At 40.7% G+C, this 21,305-nt stretch overlaps 2 non-coding genes across 2 annotated transcripts; both read left to right on the forward strand.

The window, feature by feature from the left end:
- The first annotated feature begins 6,563 nt into the window (after window positions 1–6,563).
- Window positions 6,564–6,669, forward strand: LOC145606451 (small nucleolar RNA R71). Its single transcript, XR_014105320.1, has one exon. It is a non-coding gene; the product is annotated as a small nucleolar RNA R71 (small nucleolar RNA).
- A 12,227-nt stretch (window positions 6,670–18,896) lies between these two features.
- LOC145606355 (small nucleolar RNA R71) lies at window positions 18,897–19,002 on the forward strand. The gene has a single exon (XR_014105255.1). It is a non-coding gene; the product is annotated as a small nucleolar RNA R71 (small nucleolar RNA).
- The last annotated feature ends 2,303 nt before the right edge of the window (window positions 19,003–21,305 follow it).

Below are 21,305 nucleotides of genomic sequence, written 5' to 3' on the forward strand. Positions count from 1 at the left end.
CATAGCACAAACCAATACCCATGTTGAGCCGCCCACTCAACTCTTCCTTTGTGGCGACCCAAAGAGTGAAGAGCTCTTCGTGAGAGAGCTTACTCAAATCCTGTTTGCTAAACACCGCAAACCCCAAGATGCGGTGAAGGATGCGGAGTACTGGATGGATAATTTGGCTTGCCACCGAGTACCGAGTACTAAACTCATCCACATCGGTAATTGTCCGCCACCAACGGAAGGCGTCGTACTCGGGGAAGAGCTCGGTGGATGGGGCAAGAAGATCGGCGTCGGGGTTAAAGTCTAGGAGTTCATTTAGACGCCGAAGAGAGATGACATGGCGGGCATTGAAGAGTTGGAAGGATATTTGGAACTCATTGTTTCCAACGGGTTCCTTCTCAAAGGAAGCTAGGAACTCATAGGTGGGTTCCTTGAAGGTTGGGTATTGGTGATTGATGAACTCACTCATCCCAAGGTTGTCAAGAAGGAACCGAAGGTCCTCATCTATCCCCAAGTCACGCATTGAGCGTTGATAGTAGTGTCGGGTGGGGTTAAGCTTGCGTTTGAGGAGTGTTTGATGGAAGGGGGCATGGTGCCGGTTCACAAATTTTAAGGCGGGAAGAGAGGATTGTGCTTGGTTTAGATTTTGAGAGGAAGGTTGGGGTTCATCAACTGATATTCTAGGCTCCTTTCTACTCCTTCTCCTACCACTCATATTCACCAACTTTACTCACAACCCAAAGAGATACCTAGAGCACCACGGAGTGATTCCAACACTCAAAAATACCAAAACCTTCCCACAACAACAACAACAAATGAAGCCTTTGATTTTGCTACCTGAAAAGGGGTTAGAAGCAACAAATTTCCAAGATACAAATATCACAAGCAAGAAACAACTATGAACAACAATAATCTAGGCCAAAATTCTCAATACTCAATCGCTAAAGGGAGAATCACTAGGCAAATTTCAAAATCAAGCATCAAAAACTTTCAACCAACATACATTTGCAATCTCTCATACATTAACAATCTTCAATGCTCAAAATCAAACTAGTGATTACTCACACAATTCTCAATATCCAAGTTAAGTAATTACTAGCCAAATTTCATGAAAACAACAATTTCATCAACAATACTCACAAATTACCAAGAAAATCTCAACAAAATCCACAATTATAAGCTAAACTATCTTAAAATCACACAAAATTCATACAAGTTCAATTTTGCTTAACAATCCTAAAACATGGTATTATCTAATGAATTGAAGCCACAAAGTAGTCAAAGTTTAGGATTATACCACAATTGAAGGGCATGAAGACCACCACGACCACTCACGCACCACCACTTCGGCCACCAAGGAGCAATCCCGAAATTGGTGAAAAATGGGTGATTTTGAGAGGGGGAAAGTGATGAATTTGTGAGAAAAGTGAGGGAATGTAAGGGATTTGGTGAAATTTCGAGGAAATAAGTGAGATTAGAGGAGATTTGGGAGGTTAGGGTTTGAGTTCTTGAGGAGAGAGAGTGAGAATCGAGTTTGAATGTGAGGAAATGAAGAAAGAATCGGGGAAAAATGATACTTAAGCCCCGATAAACCCAGATCTGCGCGCCCGCGCAGGTATACTGCGCGCCCGCGCAGATGGCGTACACATGTCGCGCAAAACCTTCTGCCAAAATATGTATTTTTGTCTTCAATCTGCGCGGGTTCTCCCAGGCCTGCGCGCCCGCGCACAGGGTCTTCATCAAAAGCTTCTCTTGAAATGCTCCTCACTCACTTCCAAGTCTCCAAACCCCAACTTAGCTCCAAATATAACACCAAACGGCCTGCAAGAATAGTCCTTAATTACACATCTAAACTCCATACAATCATGCTAGATGCACCGTTTATCAAAGACTCAAATACAATCAAAACTCACAAAACCCAATAATCCAAAGTTGAAAATAGAAAAATGAAAGCAACATGAAGAGAAGAAAGTAGAAGAGAGTTAGAAACTCGGGTTGCCTCCCGGAAGCGCTTTTGGTTAGCGTCGTTAGCTCGACGTTCTTCGAGATGATTAAGGAGGGTGGAATTGACGATGCACATCAATTAGAGTAACTGAAATTGGTTCATCACTTGGGGATCCTTCAAGATAAGGCTTGAGGCGGTGGCCGTTGACTTTGAAAGGGGAGTGGACATCTTGGGAAATTTCATAAGCTCCATACGGGAATACCTCCGTAACAATGTATGGCCCACTCCATCTTGATCGGAGCTTGCCCGGGAAGAGCTTCAACCTCGAGTTGAAGAGGAGCACCTTTTGCCCTTTGACAAAATCTTTCTTGATGATTTGAGCGTCGTGCCACGCTTTTGATCTTTCCTTTGAAAGCGGTCCTATAAGCCCATAGAGAATCAATGAGCTTAGAGGACCAATCCTTCCTCGTTCTGGCAAATGTCTTCTCCAAGATCACTTTGAGCTCTCTATTTGTGACATTCGCTTGACCACATGTTTGGGGGTGATAAGCAAGCCCCCTCTTGTGAGATACCCCATATTTCTCAAGTAGTCGAACGAAGGTGTGGTGCTTGAAATGTGACCCCCCATCACTAATAATCGCTCTTGGAACACCGAATCTTGGGAAGATCACTTTCTTGAAGAGGTTAACCACCACCGTTGAGTCATTTGTTGGAGAAGCTACGGCCTCCGCCCATTTGGACACGTAGTCAACGACAACCAAAATATATTTGTTCCCATTTGAGGAGATAAACGGGCCCATGAAGTCTATAGCCCACTCATCGAAAACTTCAAGCTCAAGGATGGGGTTTTGTGGCATTTCATCCCTTCTCGAAATACTCCCCACCCTTTGACATCTATCGCAGGTCTTGACAAATATCCAAGAATCCTTGAATAAAGAAGGCCAAAAGAGCATTGATTGAAGAACTTTTGAGGCGGTTTTCTGAGCACTCCTATGCCCACCAAAAGGAGAAGAGTGGCATATATGGAGAACACTTTGAAACTCGTCATTGGGGACGCATCTCCTCAACAACCCATCAACCCCTCTCTTCAACAAAATTGGTTCATCCCAAATATATCTCTTTGCCTCGTGCTTGAGCTTTCGACGTTGTTGTGAAGTGAAATCCGGAGGTATGGCACCACAAGCCAAGTAATTCACAATATCCGCATACCATGGAGCTGACTTCACCTCAAGAACATGTAGCACATCATCCCTTAGAGCATCCTCTATTGGCAAACCATCATCCTTGAACCTTGCACCGCCCAACCTTGAAAGGTGATCCGCCACCACATTCTCGGCTCCCTTCTTGTCTCTCATTTCATAATCAAAGTCTGGAGAACTAAAACCCATCTTAATAACCTTGGTTTAGCTTCCTTCTTCCCTATCAAATATTTGAGAGCCGAATGGTCGGTGTACACAATTGTCCTAGAACCAATGAGGTAGGTTCTAAACTTCTCAAATGAGTGAATAACCGCTAAGAATTCCTTCTCGGTGGTTGTGTAGTTTCGTTGGGCATCATTGAGAGTTTTGGACAAATAATGTATGACATGAAGCTTCCCATCCTTTCGTTGCCCAAGAACCGAACCAATAGCCTCGTCGCTTGCATCGCACATGTGCTCAAATGGATGAGACCAATCCGGACCTTGGACAATAGGGGCGGTGCAAAGGGCCTCTTTCAACCTACAAAAAGATTCTTGACAAGCATCATCAACTATAAACTCTTTATCTTGTTGCAATAGGGATGTGAGAGGCTTTGCAATCAAAGAAAAGTCTTTTATAAAACGCTGATAGAACCCGGCATGGCCAAGAAAAGATCTCACTTCCCTCACGTTGGTGGGGGGAGGAAGTTTCTCAATGACCTCTACCTTGGCTCTATCAACCTCAATGCCGGCATGGGAAATTTTGTGCCCAAGAACAATCCCACTTTCTACCATAAAATGGCACTTTTCCCAATTCAACACGAGGTTAGCCCTCTCACATCTTTCTAAGTAACGAGATAAATTAGATAGACAATCTTCATAGGTGGCTCCTCCAACGGAGAAGTCATCCATAAAGACCTCTATCTCATCCTCAATCATATCACTGAATATAGACATCATACAACGTTGGAATGTTGCGGGAGCATTACAAAGCCCAAAAGGCATCCTACGATACGCATAAGTACCGTAGGGACATGTGAAAGTCGTCTTCTCTTGATCCTTAGGGTCAATCGGGATTTGGAAAAATCCCGAATACCCATCAAGAAAACAATAGAAGGAATGCTTTGTAAGCCTCTCCAACATTTGATCAATGAACGGTAATGGAAAATGATCTTTGCATGTACTTTTGTTAAGTTGGCGATAGTCAATGCACATGCGCCAACAGGTTACAAGCCTAGTGGGAACTAGTTGATCATGATCATTTTTCACTACCGTCATTCCCCCTTTCTTAGGCACAACTTGTACGGGAGATACCCAATCACTATGAGCGATTGGGTATATAATTCCCGCATCAAGAAGCTTAGCCACTTCCTTCCGCACAACCTCTTGCATGGAAGGGTTAAGCTTCCTTTGCCTTTGCCTAACGGGTTTGGCATCTCCCTCTAGATCAATTTTGTGCATGCATAAAGAAGGACTTATACCTTTGATGTCATCAATGGTATAGCCTAAAGCTTTCTTGTGTTTTTTCAAAACATTGATCAAGAGGGAGGTTTGCTCCTCCGTTAGGTTGGAATTAACAATTACGGGGAAAGACTCGTTAGAACCAAGAAATACATACCTCAAGCCCAAAGGTAGAGGTTTCAAGTCTACCTTTGGTGCTCCCTTACCATAGGTGTTCTCCTCTCTTTCCTCAACTTGAAAGAGATCATGGGTGGGAAAAGCCTCTTCCTCCATACTCTCATCCATGCACTCGCTCTTGCTTTCCTCTAGCAAATCCTTATAGAATTGAATGTCGTCCTTGTGAGCACCTAGCTTAGAATAATTCAACAATACACTTTCTAGGGGATCGTTAGAAGCATGCAAATGGGAACGAGAAAATTCACTAAGCATGGTATCTAGAACATCTACTCTAAAGCATTCAACACTTGAGGAAGGTTGTTGCATGACATTATTCAAATCAAACTCAATTGAATCATTGTCAATTTTCAAAGATATTTTACCCTCCTTCACATCAATGATGGCCCTAGAGGTGGCTAAAAACGGCCTACCCATGATAATAGGAATCCTCTCATCCTCATCCATCTCTAGCACATAAAAATCCACGGGGAATGTGAACTTTCCTACCCTAAGGGGAATGTCCTCAACCTTACCCATGGGAAACTTAATGGACCGATCCGCTAGTTGGAGAGTAATGTTAGTGGGGGGAAAGGGTTCCTACACTAAGCTTTTGGTAGACGGAGTAGGGCATGAGGCTCACACTTGCTCCTAAATCACACAAAGCTTTGTCAAATTCAATGCCATTAATAGAACAAGGGATGGAAAAGCTACCCGGATCCTTCAACTTGGCGGGAAGTTTATTGGAAAGGATTGCACTACAATTGGCGGTCAAGCTCACCGTTTCACACTCCCTTCTCCCACTCAATAGATCTTTCAAAAACTTAGAGTAATGGGGAATTTGTTTCATGGCATCTACAAAAGGAAGGGAAACATGCAAATTCTTAATCACATCCAAAAACTTCCCAAATTGAGCATCAAGCTTAGCTCTCACAAATCTTTGGGGAAAAGGTAATCTCTCCTCTCTAGGTTGGAGATTTAGGGGTAAGGGGGTGGTCTCTTTCTCCTTTTGCACCTCAACATCCTTCTCCTTCTCAACATTAGAAGGCTCCTTGGTTCTCTCATCCCCTCTCTCTAACTCTACTTCATTTTGAGGTTCCTCCTCAACTAAGGGGTCACTCCCTACTACCTTTCCATTCCTTGTTGTCACGGCATACAAAGGTTTTGGGTTGACTCCTTGACTAGGGATAGAGGAAGAAGAAGAAGAAGAGGAATTAGAAGCAAGTTGAGCAATTTGGGTTTCAAGCATTTTCATATGAGCATTGGCTCGCTTTTTATCCTCCTCATTTCTCTTCTTTTCCTCCTCATGCATTTTCATGATGGCATCTAGCTTAGCCATCACGGGATCATTAGGAAGGGCCTCAATTTGAAGAGGTTGTTGAGGTGGAGGAAGTTGGGATTGATGGAAACCCGGAGGCCTATTGGTTTGGGCATAGTTAGAAACATTTTGGCCCCTATTGTCTCCGGTGCCTTGGTTGGGAACATACATGATCATAGGGAGGGGGTTGAACTTCACAAGCATACACACAATGGGAGGTATTACCATGAGGGTTGGACCTTTCTTTCATCATTTCGTCCATTTGCTTGGCCATCTTGGAGATTTGGGAAGAAAGGTTGTTGATTGTGTTGGCTTGCTCCAATGCATAGACACCTTTGCTAGAAGTAGCCTCCCTTTCTCCTTCATACCAATCATCATAATGCTTTGCGGCCTCCTCTATGATGCATTCCACTTCATCCTCTCCTTTGTTCATGATTGGACCGCCGGCGGCGGCATCTAGGCTTGTTTTCCCTTGAGGTGAGAGACCTCCATAGAAAGTGTGGATGAGTTGATACTTGGGTATCCTATGATGTGGGCATTGACGTTGAAGCTCTTTGTACCGGTCCCATGCCGCACTTAGAGTCTCACCACTCTTTTGGCGAAAACCTTGAATTAAAGATCAAGCCTCGGCGGTCTTCCTATGGTTATAAAATCTCCTCAAGAAAGCCGTAGTTACTTGGTCCCAAGTTGTGAGAGAATTAGGGGGTACCTCCTTCTCTAGCCATTCTAGACCTCTCCCAATTAAAGAAAATGGAAACATCTTGAGGCGGATATACTCTTGAGTCACTCCATTGGCTTTGATTGTGTCACAATACTTCTCAAATTCTTTCAAATGCTCATGAGGGTTCTCAAATTTTCCACCCGAGAATTGTTTCCTCTTTATTAAAGCAATCAAATTGGGCTTGATTTCGAAATTGTTGGCTTGAGTGGTAGGGGTTAGGATCCCACTTTGGGCTCTAAAGGCTTCGGGAGCCCCAAGATGACTCAAATGTGTATTCTCTCCCATTTTAGAACCTTCTTCACTTTCGGACTTAAAGATTGAAAAGGGGTTAATTCCGGGACTTGATGGCGAATTAGGACTATTTAAGTCTTCACTTGAGGGTGAAGATGGTGGAGTATCTTCCAATTCTCTTATTCCTTCTTTCGTTGGGGTGTGAGAATTTCTACTCCTCGCTCTCGCTTCTCTTCGAAGTAAGGACAAAGATCTCTCTAGCTCTAGATCGATGGGAATCAAAGACCTTGAGCGGGTTCGTCCTCTGTTCATACAACAAAGCTAAGGAGAACGTAAGCACTGACAAGTAACAAGTAGTAGCAAATACTAACAAACAAGGAATGAGATAGTCTCAAATAAAGTAATGAAAAAGCAATGGAAGCCGTCTCCCCGGCAACGGCGCCAATTTGACAAGGGAATAAACGTGTCGTCAATTGTCTATCCCTAGATCAAATACAATTTATACAACCTAAACAAACCTAATACGAGTATAAGGCAAGCATAGGGGTCGAACCATAAACACCACATTCACTACTTAAGACTTAAGCTACCTCGGGACAAGAAGTGTGAATAACTAAGAGATTGAACTAAAGATTAAAGATGATTAAAAATCAATATAATTAGACACCAAGGGAAGTGGGTAGATGTAGTTGCCATTTGATCATGCAATAACACAGAACCAAAGCAATAATAAAGTAAGCATGAAAGAATATCGAAATAAAGCTCAATCTAACCGCCTTCCGGGGTTAATCGATTTCTCCTAACAAAGCCTCTATGTTTCCACACTAGAACCATATATTAGAAGGTGCAATCAATGAACTATCGATAACAATGAACCTTAACTAAGTCAACTTCCGTTTTTGTTAGCAAAGATACACCTTTTGATGGGATGAAGAACGGTAGGTCGTTGGGCTACCACCCCACCCAATCAAACAAAATTTGTAACTCAACAAACCCCTATTAAGTGTAGTGGTAAGTCAAGGTCGAACCCAAGGGAATGGAGGTCGAATGCACAATGCCTAAGTCAAGCTATTTCGAAGTCAAGTAAAGGGGTTTATGAAGGAAACTAGAGCTAGAGCTAATTGATGCAAGAACTTGTATGAAATAAATCTAAAAACACTAGGGCAATGGATCCACATGTAATTGTAATGGAAAATGGTAATTTGGGAGGTCACACCGACTACGTCAAGTGATATGAAGGAAGATCATCATGTATCCAAAAGAGCATACCAAGATAGTTCACCTAGAGGTCTAACTAGCGTCAACTACGCTAAAAACTACCTAGGGAACGTTACAAAGTACCTCAATCGTGAAATTGCAAGTTACTAATCAATGGTCCGTATCATAGCAAGCTCACAATGCAATCTAGTGCAATAATCAAAGATGGCCAAACTTCAATCAATCACACACATGCACATGAATTATCAACCAAATTTAATTATCCCCAAATTACTCTAATCCATCCCTCAAACATGCTTCACCATTTCCCTAGCTAGAAAACTACTCACTAGCCATAGAAATTATGATCAAAACTACACTAATCATCAATTTCATCATCAACATAATTGAAATCAAAGATCAAATCAACAATCAATCAAAAATCAATAAAACTTCAATCAATCATCAAACAAACTTCAATCAATCAACAATAACATGGAAAACAAATTGAAATCAACTAGAATCAAACTTGTATTGAAATCAAGAAGAAAATCCTTACAAAACTTTGATCTAAAGATCAATTACAATGAAAAATTCTTGAACAATCACCAAAAACCATCAGTTTCTCTCTCTAAAATTCTATCAAAAACTAACTACGAAATCCAATCTCAAAACTTACTGCCAAAAATAGAAAGAAATAACTATATATACAAAGAGAAGGTCGGTATTGACGCCCAAATATAGACCCACGTCGGTGCGGGCGCATGGAGGAGAGAGAGTGGCGCGCACGGGAACACACCCAGATTGGTGCGCCCGCACGCACCAGGTGTGCGGCCGCACCTGACCAATGTGCGGCCGCTGATGGGTAGGAGAACGGTAGGTCGTTGGGCTACCACCCCACCCAATCAAACCAAAATTTGTAACTCAACAAACCCCTATTAAGTGTAGTGGTAAGTCAAGGTCGAACCCAAGGGAATGGAGGTCGAATGCACAATGCCTAAGTCAAGCTATTTCGAAGTCAAGTAAAGGGGTTTATGAAGGAAACTAGAGCTAGAGCTAATTGATGCAAGAACTTGTATGAAATAAATCTAAAAACACTAGGGCAATGGATCCACATGTAATTGTAATGGAAAATGGTAATTTGGGAGGTCACACCGACTAAGTCAAGTGATATGAAGGAAGATCATCATGTATCCAAAAGAGCATACCTAGATAGTTCACCTAGAGGTCTAACTAGCGTCAACTACGCTAAAAACTACCTAGGGAACGTTACAAAGTACCTCAATCGTGAAATTGCAAGTTACTAATCAATGGTCCGTATCATAGCAAGCTCACAATGCAATCTAGTGCAATAATCAAAGATGGCCAAACTTCAATCAATAACACACATGCACATGAATTATCAACCAAATTTAATCATATCATCAACTCCATCAATTATCCCCAAATTACTCTAATCCATCACTGAAACAGGCTTCACCATTTCCCTTGCTAGAAAACTACTCACTAGCCATAGGAATCAAGATCAAAACTACAACAATCATCAATTTCATCATCAACATAATTGAAATCAAAGATTAAACCAACAATCAATCAAAAATCAATTAAACTACAATCAATCATCAAACAAACTTCAATCAATCATCAATAACATGTAAAACAAATGAAATCAACTAGAATCAAACTTGTATTGAAATCAAGAAGATCCTTACAAAACTTTGATCTAAAGATCAATAACAATGAGGAATTCTTGAGCAATCACCAAAAATCATGAGTTTCTCTCTCTAAAGTTCTTGAGTTTCTCTCTCTAAAATTCTCCCAAAAACTAACTATCAAATTCAATTTAAAAACTTCTTTCTAAAAATAGGAAGAAATAACTATATATACAAAGAGGAGGTCGGTATTGACGCCCAAAAATAGACCCTCGTAGGTGCGGGTGCTCGGAGGAGAGAGAATGGTGCGCACGGGACACACCCAGATTGGTGCGCCCGCACGCACCAGGTGTGCGGCCGCACCCGACTAATGTGCGGCCGCACACCACCTTGGTGCGCCCGCACATTGCTGGGTCTTTCCCCCTTCTTCTCTTTGTCCTAGCTCAAGCGGTGCACACGTCCTAGATGATGATGATGGAGGACAAAGTAGGCAGAAACTTTCTTGAATTTCTTGAAAAGTATAAGCCATGAGGAAGGCATATACAAAGCCTTGAAGCTTGCCCCTTGGATCCACCTTTGACTTGAAGCTTCTTGCACCATCTTTAGGCATGAAAAAAATGAAAGCTCATAGAGAGGAAGCTCGGGAATTCTTGGACAATCAATTACCACCTACAAACAAATGATAAAAAGCAAGTAAAAGAGAAAAATAACAAGTAAACTAGAAAAATGCATGAAATAGAGAAATTATCTACAAAAAGCATAAAATGAAGAAAATAAGAATAAAACTAAGGAAAACTAAAGAAAAGAGAGATAAAATGAGAAAGAAATCATCCAAAAAGGGACCAAATGAGTGCCATAAATGTCACTCATCAAATTCCCCCAAGCTAAACTTTTGCTCGTCCTCGAGCAAACCAAAGCAAGAAAGATAAAGGATGAAAATTTTATTGAAAATGAAAAAGAAAGACTCAAGATAAGAATATACACTAAAACTCACTGTTGTAGGAATCACGGTTGTTTTTAGCTACAATAAGCCCTTTAAACCCCAAAGTCGCCTATGAGGACGAGTGAGGTCTCGTAAGGGTATCCTAAGAGTTTAACCCATAACTCTCCACCAAACATCAATGAGGTAAACCACAAAAAGAAAGGAAAATAAAATGAAAACAAATCTTTGCGAAATGAACTAACATAAAGACTATAATGCAAATGAATGACAATCTTTCTCAAGTAGTTAAGGTATGCAAGTTTCAAGATATCCAAGGTTGATTGAAACATAGGGTATGCAAGGCATAGGAACTAGTTATCACAATCCACTTTCATCCCAAACAATCTTACCGCGTTCTCCCCACTAGTCTCAAATCTCCCTTTAGTGAGTGTCCCAATGATTCCTCGAAGGAACCGGAAAAAGAATTATTTTAAGGCTACTCGACAATCTTAACTATGCATCCCCTTTCCTTAGGCAATGACCCATGATGCCCTCCCCCAAATAGTGACTCAACTATCTAGGTCGAAAGGTCTTTCCCCAAGGTTGTAATGTAAGGCATAAAGGGTGAAGGTAGGCTAAAATTTTAAAAATTTGGTGATTTTCCTAAAAAGTGAAGAAAAAGGGTTATCAATCCTTAACACCACAATCAAGAAATTTCCAAACAAAAACAACACCCCCAAGCTTACTTGAAGCTATACTCACAAAAATATATACAAAAAGCGTACACGCTTCTCCCCCAAGCTAAAATGAAGCATTGTAAAAGAATACATCAAAATATTTTGAATTTTTCACTTTTTCAATTTTTTTATTCGTTTTTATTGAATTTGCAATGTCCTTGCCTTTTAATTAATTCGGACGGCTTTTCCCACATGCAACTTATTAGTCCATTCCTTTTGTGAAGAAGGACGACTTTTTCACAAATATTTTCCATTATTCACAAAGAAAATGAAATCACAAACTTGCATACATAAAAACCAAAATTCCAACTTATCGACCACAAACTCCATCTCAAATGATCATATTGCTTCACAAAAACCAAGAGAATATAGAAAATGAAACAAAAGGTCAAATAACTAAAGATGTGGCTTGAAAAGAAGGGATAAGGCACAAATGGTTGCAAGAAGGCAAATGTAAACCCAAAAATAAAGAAAATAACAAAATATAACAAAAAAAAAAGAAAAATACCACCCCGAAAAATGTGCCTTTGTCCTTCCTAGATAGTTCGGTCTCGTGTTTGAGAATCATACATGAAGCTTTATTAGATTAGGTTTGCATAGTCAAGGATCCACGCCGCTCATACAAGGAATGTTGAAGGCTAGAAAAATAAGTAACCTCACAAGGTTGTGGCAAAAACTCACTAGTGGTGTCAAATCAACTATAGGAAGCAACTACCAACATGCCACAAACAAGTAGAATCCGGCTTCATGATCCTCCTAGTTCAAACCAACTACCCTAGCATACACTATCCTAGAGTCAACCGAACATAGTCTCAAACCGTGCATACCTTTACAACCTAGGAAGAAAATCATGCAAAAGACAAGTCCAATGTACAAGGTTCATTCCATAAGAAAAAATGAAAAATAATGCCTCAAAATCACATCAAAAATGAAAAGAAAAATAAAGGAGAGTAAAAGAAAAAGTAAAATAAAATAAAGTAATAGAAAAGAAACGGAGACATAGAAAAGGAAATATGGGAGAAATAGCATGCAATGGACTAGAAAGCAAGTTAAACACATAAAATTCCCAATCGACAAACAAGTAATCGATCGACATCAATGTCATCGATCCCAAACACATTACGTGTTAACAAGCATCCATCCTCGAACCATTCAACTTCTCCTAAACTAATCCTATTCTATGCAACCAAGGAAAATAAAGAGAAAATAAGAAAGGTCTCACCGGGCTTCCAAGCTTAGAAAAAATAAACGAAGCGATTAGAAACCACCTCGTAGCATTCCATATCCATAAGCTCTTCAAGGAACCAAGTGAAAAAAAAAGAAATAAAAGAAACTGTGAACAAAGAAAATGGTTAGTAACTTCAAAACAAATAAAAGAAAACAACAAATAAAAAGAAACTAATCCAATCAAAAAGTATATACAACAAAAGAAAATAAAGGCCAAAGTAACCAAAGAATAGAAAGAATAAAAGAAATAAAACTAAGTAAACAAGAAAGTCTAAACTAACTAAAGAACTACACCAAACTACAAGATTTGGATTTAAGGGATTTGGATCAAAGGGTTTTGGATTAAGGGATTTGGATATAAGGGATCATCAACAACAACATGCCAAGCGAAACATCACCACAAACAACAAGCATCAAAGCAAATTGGGCAAACAAGCTAGCTACAAGGAAGGTAGCCTAGAGATCAAGAAAATGAGGAAATCAAACAAGAGGAATAAAATAAACATGCAAACAACTAAGGTATGTACACAACAACAAAATTGGTCACCGAGCAAATTATTAGTTCCCCCAAGCTGGATAAAAATACATCTCAACATCCCAACCAAAACAAAACATGCACCAAAAATATAAGGGATGGAGGCAAAAAGCACAAGAAGCTAAAGGGAACTAATAACTACTACCATCACCACCACCACTCCCACTCGGCCCGGCCCCATCGGGGTCCTTGTTGCGCTCGGAGTCACCGAAGGGATGAGGGTAAGGCTCCCATCCTCCGGTGTACCCCTCGGGCCACCCATAATGCCCCTTGAAAATATCTTGTTGCCAAGAAGCAAGAGGGGTGAAGTTATCGGGCAAAGTGAGTTCGAAGGGGTGGTTGGGATGGACATGGGGGTAGTTAGGATCACCCCTATAGTCACTACCACCCGGAGCCTTGTAATCGTAGTTACCGTGCTCGTCCGGATAGTAGCGACGCTAGATGTCGGGGTTAGAAGGCCCTGACCAATAAGGATGCCCATACGAAGGTAGAGGACCTTGTTGGGGCGGGAAGTACGGATAGTTAACCGGGGAAGTAATGTTCCCACGGTTAACTTCCGCCTCATAAATTTGTTGTTGTTGTGCAAACATACCTTGTTGCATCTCTTGAATACCTCTTAGTTGCTCATAGATGGCCCCAAAGTCTTTATCATACATGCCATCCACATGGATTTTCAATTCACTCATTTGCTCACTAAGAGCCCTCAAATCCGCATTGGCATAAGCATGTTGCCCTTGCTCTTGCTCTTGCTCTTGAGGAGCTTGTTGTTGTGAAGAATGTTGTTGTTGTTGTTGTTGTTGTTGTTGTTGATGTTGTTGTTCTTCTTCATCATCTTCTTCCTCATCCTCATCAGAGTCGAAGTTAGGACGCCGAAAGGACTTGGGGACATGCCACACATTGTTGGCGAACCGGGCCAAAGAAGTCAAGCCGGGGTTAGGCAAGTAGCACCAATGCTCGTTGCCCCTAAGCCACTCATATCTCCCTTCGCTATAGCCCTTGGAGATGAATTGGATTTGACCCAATTGTTGCATGTCGAGGTAGATGGAAGTACTATCCCCGATCTCCTTACAAAATGGGAGATAAGCATCGAGGCGAAGGCGAGTCAAGAGCCTAGTTACCATGCCCCCGCATGGGATCTCTCCCGTACTCCTCTTGCGAAGTTCCAAACAATATTGGGCAAAGATATACCCCAAGTTCAACCGGCCCACATACTCCAGGCGGGTAAACAACCATAGGACCTTGAGCTCGAACTTGCTCAACTTCCCCAATTCTTGTTTGGGGAACAAAACATACCCCAAAAGACGGTGTACAACCCTAAGACAAGGTTGGTACACCGATGAGATCTTAGCCCTGTTGGTGATAAACTCGTTACCACCTGAGATGTCTTCCCACCATGAGTTTTGATCATACTCTTCCAAGGAATGGTCGAAGACGTGGTTGAACAATTGGAATCGCACCCGATATACCCCTCCTACGGGTATAAGCTCCAAGCTAGCCAAGAATTCCAATGTAGGCTCCTTGTAGGTGCGATAGGCATCGGCGATGAAAGAACCCAACCGAAGTTTTAAGAGCAACGACTGCACATCATCATCTATCCCCAATTTCACCATGTCGGGTTGGAAATAGTGGCGGGTTTGTTTGAGGGTTCTCTCTTCCTTCAAATTTTGGTAGAAGGTCTTTTGTTTTTCGGTGAAATTTTTCTTTTTGGGTAGAGAGGTTGGAGGTCGTGTTTGAGAGGAAGAGGGGTTGGAAGTACTTGGCCTAGAAGATGTACTCGGCCTAGAGGAGGTGCTTGGGCGAGGCTCATCGATGCTAACATCGGTTTTTCTTTTCTTGGTGAGTTTCTTGAAGTATTTAGACACGTTTGAGAGGTTGAGAAAGATCACCAACAATGAACTAGAAGCAAAACCAATGAACCAAGAACACCACACCCAAATTCACCACTTACTACCAAAATCACCAAACTCTAAATTCACACTTCCTTTCAATCAAAACCAATTCCAAACCAATCAACAACACCAATAATCCAAGAAAAACTCCTTTCAACAATTCAAGAACAACCACAAGACCAATACCACAATCACAACATACTACCCATATTCTAAAAATCCAACTCACAAGATATCAACCAAATATGATGAGAATCACTACAAAATCAACAAACAATACAATGTTATGCATAATCAATCAATAAACATCACCAACTCACAACCAATATCAAGATCAAGCATCAAAAATCACAAAATAAATACTACACTATTCATGCTCATACAAATTTTCAATCTATGCAAAATTATGATATAATTGGCAAAATTAAAGCAAGGATTAGTGATTATACCATAAAGAAGCAAGATTAACCAACTTTGAGCAAGCAATTTCGACCCACAACGAAAGCCCCAATTTTCGGCCACCAAGAGTAGGAGAGAAAGTGAGTGAAATTTGGGTCAATTTGTGAGGAATTTTGAGTGTAGGAAGGTTTGTGAGTGATTTTGAGTGAAAATGGAGTGATTTTAGTGAGGATTTGAAGGATTTGTGATGGTGAATAAGGGGGTTATAGGTGCGCACAAGAGGAGGGTTTGAAGGGGAAGCCGTGAGGTTGAAGATGAAGGGAAGTGATGAAATGAAGGGAGGAAAGAGGAGGAATAAAGTTATATGGCACGTCCAGCCATGTGCGGCCGCACAAAGCTGGTGTGCGCCCGCACACGCAGGCTGTGCACCCGCACAAGTCTCGTGTGCGGCCGCACACCCTTGTGCGTGTCCATTTCTTCCTTTTTCTCATCAATTTGATACTTACTGCCTATTTTGGTGTGCACATGAATCATGATGGTGATGAGGAGCAACATAGGTAGTAGCTAAAATTATTTTCAAAGCCCTCAGAGTTGAAAATTCATGTGCTCACCACAAAAATTCACTAAGTATCAATTTCCTCCAACTTACAAAACATGAATTTCCTATCTTACCTCTCTAAAATTCTTACCCTTTTTACCTCAAATTTCGATTAGAATCGAACAAAATATGATTTGTGCCACGAACACCTTCCATTCACCATGCATACTTGTAGAATTCTAATCCCGCAAAAGTCATCCTAAAAATCCAATCAAGTAGATTAGTGAAAGAAAAGACAAAGTGATAAAAGAAACAAAAATAAGAAAATTCAAAAATCAAAAGGAAAAGTTAGAAAGTCTGGGTTGCCTCCCGGGAAGCGCTTACTTAAGGTCCTAAGCTCGACCCTTCTTCCAAATCATGGAGGGTCAAAGAACACCACCTTCTTCAAGGTAGTTGATGGAGCAAAATCTTCTTCAATTTTGAGCAACTTCTCATCGTTGCTTAATGAAAACTTCACAAAATTCTTTACAAATTCTTCCTTCTCTTTTCTCAATTTCTTTCTTTTTCTTGATTTCTTCGAATCTCGTGCCTTTTTCTTCGGCTTGACTTCAACATTTTTAACCATGGAAGCTTTCTCTTCATCTTGAGAATTAAGCTTGAGCCAATTTGGAATCTCAATTTCTTTCTCATCCCTTGGCTTTGGAATTACAAATTCTTCTTCACTAACATCATCAAAACTTGCACAAACATCATCAACAATCTCCAAAGTATCATTAGTAGAAGAATCAACCATGCACACATCATCAATGGAACGAGAAAGACTAGCACATGCTATATCTTGAACACAAGATAAGGACTCATGCATTGGCTTCAACTTAAAACTCTCTTCTAATTTTCCACATCTCAAAGTGATTCGGCCTCCCTTCACATCTATTAAGGCTTCCGAGGTGGCTAAGAAAGGTCTCCCTAGAATGATTGGAATATGCTCATCTTCCTCAATCTCCAAAACAACAAAATCCACGGGAAAGACAAACTTTCCAATCTTTAAAGGGACATCATCAATTCTCCCCTTAGGAAGCTTAATAGAGCGATCGGCCAATTGAAGTGTTATATTAGATGGTTGAAGCTCACCTAGATCAAGCCTCTTGAAAACCTAAAAGGGCATAATACTCACACTAGCCCCTAGATCACACAAAGCATTCTCAAAAACCATCTTCTTGATTTGACAAGGGATTGAAAGATTCCCCGGATCTTCCATTTTCTCCGGAAGCTCACCATGGACAAGAGCACTAAAACACTTCCCACCTTCCACCGAACTACCCTCATCAAAATTTTCCTTCTCCTCTAGTATCTCCTTAACAAACTTGGAGTACTTAGGCATATCGGGAATTGGCTCGGTAGAGGGTGTGGAATCATGGACTTCCTTAAGAACTTCAAGGAACTTCCCAAATTGCTCATCCATTTTGAATCTCATGTATTTTTGGGGGTATGGTAGATCGGGAAATCTCTCTACCTCACTCATCTTTTCAACAACACTTTCTTCTTTTTCCTCAACCTCACAATAAATTTCCTTAGACTCAACCCTCTCCATTTCATTCTCCATAGTACCACTCTCATCTTTTCCCTCTTTTGAACAAGAAACTCCCTCACTAAACTCATTTCCACCACTAGTGGCAATAGAGTACACGGGTTTCTTTGGTTTAACACCTTGGGAAGGCAAAGATGAAGGACTAGCGTAATCCTTAATAGTGCTTGCTAGTTGGATTATTTGACTCTCAAGCATCTTATTGTGAGTCATCATCTCATTGAATTTCTTATCACTAACCGCCATATAGGTGTTAATGATCTTGGTTTGATTATCAATCAATTCCTCCAAAGTAGTCCTAGGAGAAGAAGGTTGTGAATAGGAATTTTCACCTTGAGTCTTTGGAACAAATCCGGGTGGGGGACCTCTTTGAGAATTGTTTTGAAATTTCCCCTTCCTTGATTGTTCCAATTACCCCTATTTTGATTTTGACCATAACCTTGATCATGGTTAACACCACCTTGATTATAGTTACCATTATCTTGGTTATGATTTCCATAACCTTGGTTTTGATTACCATAACCTTAGTTTTGATTACCGTAATTTTGGCTTTGATTTTGGCCACTATAACCTTGGTTATGGTTACCACGAGAACCTTGATTCTCTTGGTTCCTATAACCACCACCATGATTATAGTTGTCAAAATTGCCTTGGTTTTGGTAATTCCTATTCCATTGGCCTCTTTGATTATCAAACCTTTGGACATTGTTGTTTGACACAAAATTAACATGCTCACACTCATTGTTGTCAAATTCATCAACACATTCATTGTTGCAATTGCTAGAACCATGGTCATATGATCCACATACATCACAAAACAAACATCCCATAGGCATATTATGTGAAGTAGAAGGATTTTGAGAGTTAGAAGAAGTACCTCTCCCCTTAATTTTGGAGGGAAGATTTGAAGCTTGAGAAGAGGAAGAAACACTCTCCAACTTGGCCTTGATTGCCGTCATCTCCTTTCCCAAGTTTGTCATTTGAGAGGAAAGATTGTTGATGGCATTGAGATGGTCCACCGAATACAACGAAGATTGCTTGCTTGAAGAATCTCTTTCCCCATCTTGCCAATCTCTATAGTAAGTCACCACATCCTCTATTATTTCCACAACTTCTTCTTCGGTTTTGTTCATGATTGGACCACCGGCCCCTCCATCAAGACATGCTTTGCCTTGAGGACTCAAACCACCATAGAAGATTTGGATCAATTGATATGTTGGAATTCCGTGGTGAGGACATTCTCTTTGGTACTCCTTGAATCTTTCCCATGCTTCATAAAGACTCTCATTTGGCTTTTGCTTGAACCCTTGAATTAAAGCCCTTGCCTCAGCCGTTTTCTTTTGAGGATAGAAACGGGACAAGAAAGCTTTAGTGACATCATCCCACGTTCTCAATGAATTGGGCTTCACCTCTTTGTCTAGCCATTCCAAAGACCTTCCTATGAGGGAGAAAGGGAACAACTTAAGGCGGATAAACTCTTGAGACACTCCATTAACCTTGATCGTGTTGCAATATTTTTCAAACTCCTTAAGATGGTTCAATGGGCTCTCATTCTTTGCCCCAGTATATTGTCTCCTCTCAATTAGGGTGATCATTGCCGGCCTAATTTCAAAATCGTTTGTCGGTGTTGTAGGTGGAGCTATGTCGCTCTCGAACCTATGTGCACCGGGCACTCCCAATTCTTTCAAGGCAACTCTTGGTTTTTCTCCCATGACTTGCTCTTGTTCAATCTCTTCTTCGCTTGAGGAACTATAATCCAATGTCTTGTTTGCTACTCTCCTTCTTGAGAGAGTTCTTTCAATCTCCGGATCAAAGGGAACAATTGAACGATCTCGAGACTATGCATACAAAACTCAAAGAAAATATAAGTAGCACGGCTACAAGTGTAGCCTAAAGTGTAAAATCTTTTTGTATTTTGCAAATAAAGTGAAATAGACTCAACCACAACATGCACTCAAAGCACCATTCCCCGGCAACGGCGCCATTTTGGTTGGGATGAAGAACGGTAGGTCGTTGGGCTACCACCCCACCCAATCAAACAAAATTTGTAACTCAACAAACCCCTATTAAGTGTAGTGGTAAGTCAAGGTCGAACCCAAGGGAATGGAGGTCGAATGCACAATGCCTAAGTCAAGCTATTTCGAAGTCAAGTAAAGGGGTTTATGAAGGAAACTAGAGTTAGAGCTCATTGATGCAAGAACTTGTATGAAATTAATCTAAAAGACACTAGGGCAATGGATCCATATGTAATTGTAATGGAAAATGGTAATTTGGGAGGTCAAACCGACTAAGTCAAGTGATATGAAGGAAGATCAATCATGTATCCAAAAGAGCATAGCAAGATAGTTCACCTAGAGGTCTAACTAGCGTCAACTACGCTAAACACTACCTTGGCAACGTCACAAGGCACCTCAATCGTGAAATTCCAAGTTACTAATCAATGGTCCGTATCATAGCAAGCTTACAATGCAATCTAGTGCAATAATCAAAGATGGCCAAACTTCAATCAATCACACACATGCACATGAATTATCAACCAAATTTAATCATATCATCAACTCCATCAATTATCCCCAAATTACTTTAATCCATCACTCAAACATGCTTCACCATTTCCCTAGCTAGAAAACTACTCACTAGCCATGGAAATTAAGATCAAAACTACACTAATCATCAATTTCATCATCAACATAATTGAAATCAAAGATCAAATCAACAATCAATCAAAAATCAATAAAACTTCAATCAATCATCAAACAAACTTCAATCAATCAACAATAACATGGAAAACAAATTGAAATCAACTAGAATCAAACTTGTATTGAAATCAAGAAGAAGAACCTTACAAAACTTTGATCTAAAGATCAATTACAATGAAGAATTCTTGAACAATCACCAAAAACCATGAGTTTCTCTCTCTTCAATCCTTGAGTTTCTCTCTCTAAAATTCTATCAAAAACTAACTATGAAATCCAATCTCAAAACTTACTGCCAAAAATAGAAAGAAATAACTATATATACAAAGAGGAGGTCGGTATTGACGCCCAAAAATCGACCCACGTCGGTGCGGGCGCATGGAGGAGAGAGAGTGGCGCGCACGGGAACACACCCAGATTGGTGCGCCCGCACGCACCAGGTGTGCGGCCGCACTCGACCAATGTGCGGCCGCACACTCCCTGGTTGCGCCCGCACCTGGCTGGGTCTTTCCCCCTTCTTCTCTTCGTCCTAGCTCAAGCGGTGCACACATCCTAGATGATCATGATGAAGGACAAGGTAGGCAGAAACTTTCTTGAATTTCTTGAGGAATATAAGCCATGATAAAGGCATATGCAAGGCTTTGAAGCATGCCCCTTGAATCCACCTTTGACTTGAAGCTTCCTGCACAATATTTAGGCATGAAGACAATGAAAGATCATAGAGAGGAAGCTCGGGAATTCTTGGACAATCAATTACCACCTACAAACAAATGATAAAAAGCAAGTAAAAGAGAAAAATAACAAGTAAACTAGAAAATGCATAAAATAGAGAAATTAACAATGTGCACTTGCAAGAATAAACTAAGGAAAACTAAAGAAAAGAGAGATAAAATGAAATAGAATTCATCCAAAAAGGGACCAAATGAGTGCCATA

This window comes from Chenopodium album, chromosome 22 (genome assembly GCF_948465745.1).
Source record: "Chenopodium album chromosome 22, dcCheAlbu1.1, whole genome shotgun sequence".
Classification (NCBI taxonomy): domain Eukaryota; kingdom Viridiplantae; phylum Streptophyta; class Magnoliopsida; order Caryophyllales; family Amaranthaceae; genus Chenopodium; species Chenopodium album.